General features: G+C 32.7%; 1 long non-coding RNA gene across 1 annotated transcript; it reads left to right on the top strand.

The window, feature by feature from the left end:
- The first annotated feature begins 2,428 nt into the window (after positions 1–2,428).
- Positions 2,429–7,128, top strand: LOC134235732 (uncharacterized). Its single transcript, XR_009985472.1, has 4 exons — positions 2,429–2,572; positions 3,151–3,297; positions 6,360–6,481; positions 7,056–7,128. It is a non-coding gene; the product is annotated as an uncharacterized LOC134235732 (long non-coding RNA).
- The last annotated feature ends 367 nt before the right edge of the window (positions 7,129–7,495 follow it).

Raw genomic sequence — 7,495 nt, 5'->3', positions numbered from 1 at the left:
ATTTTTATTGGGCTCTGTGAAGAAAACTGATAAACTTAAAAATATTATTGCCTTACAAATAAAACATTATATCTATCTGTACAAATATACAAACAGAAACATCTCCTTAGGTGGTTTGATATCCTCTATTAAGACAATGTATGATTTACAAAAATATATATCTTATAAAAATAATGAAAAAGAATCTTTTGATGAAAGCTGGAGACCATTAACTGATTTATTTTCTTAATCATATCTCTCTCTCTCTCTCTCCCTCTTTCTCTCTCTGTCTGTCCTCTCTCTCTATCCCCTCTTTATCTCTCTCTCTCTCTCTCTCTCTCAATGTTTGTCTTTTTGTAAAAAATGTTTTCAAAAATACAATAAATTATAAAAAAAAAAATATATACTAGTACTTTTAACATTTGAACATAAATGTGACACGGGGCACAATTTTACTTGAGTGGTGAAAATACCAAAATTTCGAAGACAGACTAAAACATATAGCAAATAAAGTTCAAATAGAAGATGCTAGGGGATAATACTAAGCTTTTTATAAGCTAAAACAAAGTGTTCGATGAAATCGGACAAGAATTTCTTCAGTTTTATTTGATGGTGTGCTGAGGGATGTTGAAGTGGAAGTGCAAATTGATAATGACAGCGATTCAGGGGGTGATTTTAGGTAGACGGGGGTTCAAAGGCTTTGAATAACACGAGGGGAAAATTTGGAAAGTCTTTAGTCGACTTTGTTTTAACTATTTCCAGAAAAAAATGAAATTTTTTAGTATTTTTTGTTTGTTCATATTTAATGGACTAATCAATATGCTATATATACTAAATATAAAAAACAAAGTGTAATTTTTTTTCTTAAAACGACTCAGAATTAAGCAGTTTGGGTATATTACGAAATTCGAGTGTATATGACGTCATTTTGAATTGCCATTTTGAGCTAATTAACACATTTCAAATTTAAACGACTAAATTTTCCGATTTAAAGTGATAATATTAGTGTTCTATTGTCATTTTACATAGTTGTACTACGCTCAATAAGCACAAATGAACGACATCAAGAAATAATTTGGAAAAAATGAATATCCGCCATTTTGAATCGCCATTTTGACTTTTAACTTAAAATTGCACCACCATTCAATTGTAGAATAGTGAGATGTAGAGGAAAAAATACATATCTGCAGTGTATGGATATTTGCAAAAGTAAAATCCTAAACAAAGCACAATATGGAACAATACACAAATGAATCATAGAAAAAAATCGAATTACCCGTAATTTTTGGATAATAGGTCGATGGGGTATATAGGTCGAAAGGCTCATTTTCAGCCTTATTTTTTGAAAAATCCTAAGATAGGACGAACTTACTATATAGGACGAGGCTTTGTTTCCAGTTTTCTAAAGATTCTTACGCAGATACAAAGTGATTTGAAAGTCATGAAATGTTATTTTTAGCTAATTATTTGAAGATTGATGACATTTCGAGAGAAAATTTAGCAAAAATTTGAATTAGTTTACTGCTGTAATTGGATTAGTGGTGATTTGGGTCTATTGAAGAGAGGAGGAGGGGGGGGGGGGGGTAAGAGAAGATAGAAATTAGTAAAGCCATGTACAGTTGACATGGTCAAAGGAGGAAGGTAAGTTAAGAAAATGTATTAGATTGTTCTTAAGATGAATGATTGTATGTATGCATAGATTTATGTATGTATTTTGCATGTACATGTGACTGTGTATTTATTATGTTTTGCTCTATCTGTGTATATTATGGAAGTGTAGGACAGTGACCTGGTGTTCAATTTTTTTTAGTTTCTTAGACTTTTGCACTTTTGGCATTTTTTCAAATAATTAAGGTGGCACATAAAAGGAATTTTTGTGATGGACAAGTGAAAGGAGGACATTTTCTGTCTTGTCATCTCATGTTTGGTAGTGTATGTGTTCCTCTGGATTGCCCTCCCCCCTTTCTTGGATGCAGGGTGATCAATTTGTAGTTTTGTTGTTTCTATGTTGTAGCTACACAAAGGTCTATGTTTTCTCTTTCTTCGCTCTTTGTAGTTTCATCAGAATTACTCGCTGCGACTCACTTTCTAATGGTTTCTAGTTTTTGCACTTAGAGTTACTTCCCTTAGACCTGCTGACCAGACAGGTAGAATTTCAACATGATGATATCTTAACTGTTGTGACCTTTGGCTTCTGATTTTTTTTCATAAATTATTGTAATGACCTTGGACTGCATGTATGACATTTGACCTTTATTATATTTACATGTAATAACGTAATATTGAAAAACATGTATTGCACCCTTGGCGGATCCATTTTTCATACATTTAGATATGTAGAAGACATGTAATTAAGGAAATTTTTAGAAAACTTGAAAAATATTGTTGTTTCTTTCAGGATTTATGCTTAATTTGACTAATTTTATTGATTTATTTTTATTTAAGCACTTTAGAGGACTTTAACCTTTCAGCTTTCTTGGCCCCGGGAGTGCTCGGTCTCTGATCAGCGGGGGCATTTTCTCTATATAAGAAGAAGATGGAGACTCCCTACCCACCCGATGTATTTTGTCGGACAGTTTTCTGTACATTGCAGGTAAATTTTTCATTTATTTAATTTCCAGCCTCTTATTGTTTAGTACATTTTGGTGTTTGAAGTCAGTTTTTGTTTTCCTTTAATTTTTAAAAAAAATTATTTAAATTCTACTTTTCTAAGCATGAAATTCAAAAATGTAGCTTATGATTGTAATGTATAAGACTACAGATATTGAACTTTGATTTGTTATCAAAAGGATTGCTTTACTCTTGTTTAAATTAATTGTAAACAAAAATAAAAGGGGGTACCTGCTATTTCTTTAATTGTTTTTCACTGGGGGGTGGGGAAACTTTTTTGTACATATTTAAGCAATAGGAGGGATTAGATAAGAATCAATTAGTCTATCAGAGTCTTAAATAATTTACTTTGCATAAGCATAAAAAAATTCTATATCAGTCTTTTTAAAACCTTTGAATTCTGCTTAATTAAGTATGATTTATCAAATTTTGGAGCTTTTTACCTAATTCTGGGTAGAATCCACCCTTATGAAAATATTGACTCAATTTTGACTTAATATCACTTTATTAACATCAAAAAACAAAAACAATTCATTGAAAAAAATATTTTATTTATTACAGTCACCAATATATCCAAATATCATCACCGGCCCAGACGTCATTCACTCCTTAGAACTGTGCTAGTAGCAGTAAGGTGTCATCATTTGAGATGGTCACAGTATCCAATACTCTGAAGTCACAGGACTCAAATTTCATACATGTTCACAGGTAGGTGTATAGTCTTTGAAATTACCACAATTGACTAATTCTGGGACAGGTAAGTATGTAAGTATAGAGACCCCAATTTTTACAATGAACACATGACTTTGTTTGTGATGGAACATTAAATAGAATACTGAATGGGTAGGCGTTACGCCATTGGCTGAAATCAGGTATTTAATTGTTTTCATTTTAAAGTAAAATTAATGACCTTTGAAATAAATGATGGGATGTATTACAGAAACTATAGAGTTACCAAAGATTTTAGGAGTGGGGGGTTGATTTTTTATGCAGCGTGTTATTTACTGCGGATCTCTATAAGTTGAAAATTACTGCAATTATGACCTATAAATGCCATGGGACCATATATTTTTTTCAGTATTTTTTGTTAGGGCTTAGAACGAAGTTTGAAATGATGCTAAGGATTTTTCTGAAATTGTCATAGTAAAGTACTGAGAGGGCCAAAGGTTTGTATGGAGTTCTATGGGAAATTAATTGGTACTCTTTTCCCTATAGAGACCCAATTTTTTAATATGTAAAGTGAACTGAAAGTCATGAAAAGTTATTTTTGGCTATTTATTTGAATATTGATGACATTTCGAGAGAAAATTTAGCAAATATTTGATTTAGTTTTCTGCGGTAATGGGGTCAGTGGTGATTTGGGGTCATTGAAGAGAGGAGGGGGGGGGGGGGGGTAAGAGAAGATAGAAATTGGTAAAGACCTGTACAGTTGACATGGCCAAAGGAGGAAGGTAAGTTAAGAAAATGTATCAGATTGCTCTTAAAATGAATGATTGTATGTATGCATAGAGTTATGTATGTATTTTGCGTGTACATGTGACTGTGTATTTATTATGTTTTGCTCTATCTGTGTATATTATGGGAGTGTAGGACAGTGACCTGGTGTTCATTTTTAGCTCTACTGGTCAGAGACCAGAAGAGCTTATGCGATAGTAATGCGTCCGGCGTCCGTCCGTCTGTCTGTCTGTCTGTCCGTCTGTCTGTAAACAATTTTTCAAAACGCTACTCCTCCTACAATTTTAGTCTGATTTCAATATAACTTGGCACACAAGTAGACTACACTAAGATACATAGAATAGTGCATCGGTTTTTGATTTCGATGAACGGTGTTGCCGTGGTTACTAAAAATAGAATTTTCTTGAAATTCCTTTAAAACGCTACTCCTTTCACAGTTTTGGTCTGATTTCAATATAACTTGGCACACTAGTAGACTACACTAAGATACATAGAATTGTGCATCGGTTTTTGATTTCGATGAACGGTGTTGCCATGGTTACTAAAAATAGAATTTTCTGTGAAATTCCTTTAAAACGCTACTCCTTCTGCAGTTTTGGTCTGATTTCAATATAACTTGGCACACAAGTAGACTACACTAAGATACATAGAATAGTGCATCGGTTTTTAATTTAATGAACGGTGTTGCCATGGTTACTATGAATAGAATTTTCTGTGAAATTCCTTAAAAACGCTACACCTTCCACAGTTCTAGTTTGATTTCAATATAACTTGGCACACAAGTAGACTACACTAAGATACATAGAATAGTGCATCGGTTTTTAATTTCGATGAAAGATATTGCCATGGTTACTAAAAATAGAATTTTCTGTGAAATTCTTTAAAAACGCTACTCCTTCTACAGTTTTGGTTGATTTCAGTATAACTTGGCACACAAGTAGACTACCCTAAGATACATAGAATAGTGCATCGGTTTCTGATTTCGATGAACGGTGTTACCATGGTTACTAAAAATAGAATTTTCTGTGAAATTCCTTTAAAACGCTACTCTTTCTGCAGTTTTGGTCTGATTTCAATATAACTTGGCACACAAGTAGGCTACACTAAGATACATAGAATAGTGCATCGGTTTTTAATTTAATGAACGGTGTTGCCATGGTTACTATAAATAGAATTTTCTGTGAAATTCCTTAAAAACGCTACTCCTTCCACAGTTCTAGTTTGATTTCTTTATAACTTGGCACCCAAGTAGACTACACTAAGATATATAGAATAGTGCATCGGTTTTTAATTTCGATGAAAGATATTGCCATGGTTACTAAAAATAGAATTTTCTGTGAAATTCTTTAAAAACGCTACTCCTTCTACAGTTTTGGTCTGATTTCAGTATAACTTGGCACACAAGTAGACTACCCTAAGATACATAGAATAGTGCATCGGTTTCTGATTTCGATGAACGGTGTTACCATGGTTACTAAAAATAGAATTTTCTGTGAAATTCCTTAAAAACGCTACTCTTTCTACAGTTCTCGTTTGATTTCAAAATAAGTTGGCACACAAGTAGACTACACAAAGATACATGAAATAGTGCAATGGTTTTGATAAGTACATACCAGTGGAGCTACAGTCTCGACAGAGACTTCTGGTTATTTAGTTTTTAGACTTTTGCACTTTTTGGCATCTTTTCGAATAATTAAGGTGGCATTTAAAAGGAATTTTTGTGATGGACAAGTGAAAGGAGGACATTTTCTGTCTTGTCATCTCCTGTTTGGTAATGTATGTGTTCCTCTGGATTCCCCCCCCCTTTCCTTGCTGTAGGGTGATCAATTTGTAGTTTTGTTGTCTCTATGTTGTAGCTACACAAAGGTCTATGTTTTCCCTTTTCTCGCTCTTTGTAGTTTCATCAGAATGACTCGCTGCGACTCACTTTCTAATGGTTTCTAGTTTTTGTACTTAGAGTTACTTCCCTTAGACCTGCTAACCAGACATGTAGAATTTCAACATGATGATATCTTAACTATTGTGACCTTTGGCTTCTGATTTTTTTTCATTAATTATTGGAATGACCTTGAACTGCATGTATCACATTTGACCTTTATTATATTTACATGTAATATTATGTAATATTGAAAAAACATGTATTCCACCCTTGGCGGATCCATTTTTTATACATTTAGCTATGTAGAAGATATGTGATTAAGGAATTTTTAGGAAACTTGAAAAATATTGTTGTTTCTTTCATGATTTATGCTTAATTTGACAAATTTTATTGATAAATTTTCATTTAAACACTGTAGAGGACTTTCACCTTTCAGCTTCCTTGGCCCAGGGAGTGCTCGGTCTCTGATCAGCGGGGGCATTTTCTCGATATAAGAAGAAGAAGGAGACTCGCTACCCACCCGATGTATTTTGTCGGACAGTTTTCTGTACATTGCAGGTAAATTTTTCATTTATTAAATTTCCAGCCTCTTATTGTGTAGCACATTTTGGGGTTTGAAGTCAGTTTTGCTTTTCTTTATTTTTAAAAAAAATTATTTAAATTCTCCTTTTCTAAGCATGAAATTCAATAATGTAGCTTATTATTGTAATGTATAAGACTACAGATACTGAACTTTGATTTGTTATCAAAAAGATTGATTTACTCTTGTCTAAATTAATTGTAAACAAAAATAAAAGGGGCACCTGCTATTTCTCTAAGTGTTTTTCACTAGGGGGTGGGGAAACTTTTTTGTACATACTTAAGCAGTAGGAGGGATTAGATAAGAATCAATTAGTATATCAGAGTCTTAAATAATTTACTTTGCATAAGTATAAAAGATTTCTATATCAGTCTTTTTAAAACCTTTGAAATTTGCTTAATTAACTATGATTTTTAAAATTTTGGAGCTTTTTACCAAATTCTGGGTAGAATCCACCCTTATGAAAATATTGACTCAATTTTGACTTAATATCACTTTATTAACATCAAAAAACAAAAACAATTCATTGTACAAATATTTTATTTATTACAGTCCCCATAATATCAAAATATCATCACTGGCCCAAACGTCATTCACTCCTTTTAACTGTGCTGGTAGCAGTAAGGTGTAATCTTTTGAGATGGTCACAGTATCCAATACACTGAAAATTGTTTTCATTTTAAAGTAAAATTAATGACCTTTGAAATAAATGATGGGATGAGGGAATATTACAGAAACTATAGAATTACCAGGGAAGATCTTAGGAGTGGGGGTTGATTTTTTATGCAGCGTGTTATTTACTGCGGATCTCTATAAGTTGAAAATAACTGCAATTTTGACCTATAAACGCAATGGGACCATATATTTTTTTCAGTACTTTTTGTTAGGGCTTAGAACAAAGTTTGAAATGATGCTAAAGATTTTTCTGAAATTGTCATAGTAAAGTACTGAGAGGGCCTAAGGTTTGTATGGAGTTCTATGGGAAAATAATT

This window comes from Saccostrea cucullata, unplaced genomic scaffold (assembly GCF_032062105.1).
Source record: "Saccostrea cucullata isolate Sc308-1 unplaced genomic scaffold, CSIRO_AGI_Scuc_v1 ctg12486, whole genome shotgun sequence".
Taxonomy (NCBI): Eukaryota; Metazoa; Mollusca; class Bivalvia; order Ostreida; family Ostreidae; genus Saccostrea; species Saccostrea cuccullata.
Note: the sequence above shows the minus strand (reverse complement) of the source record. Positions and strands in the feature narration are given on the sequence as shown.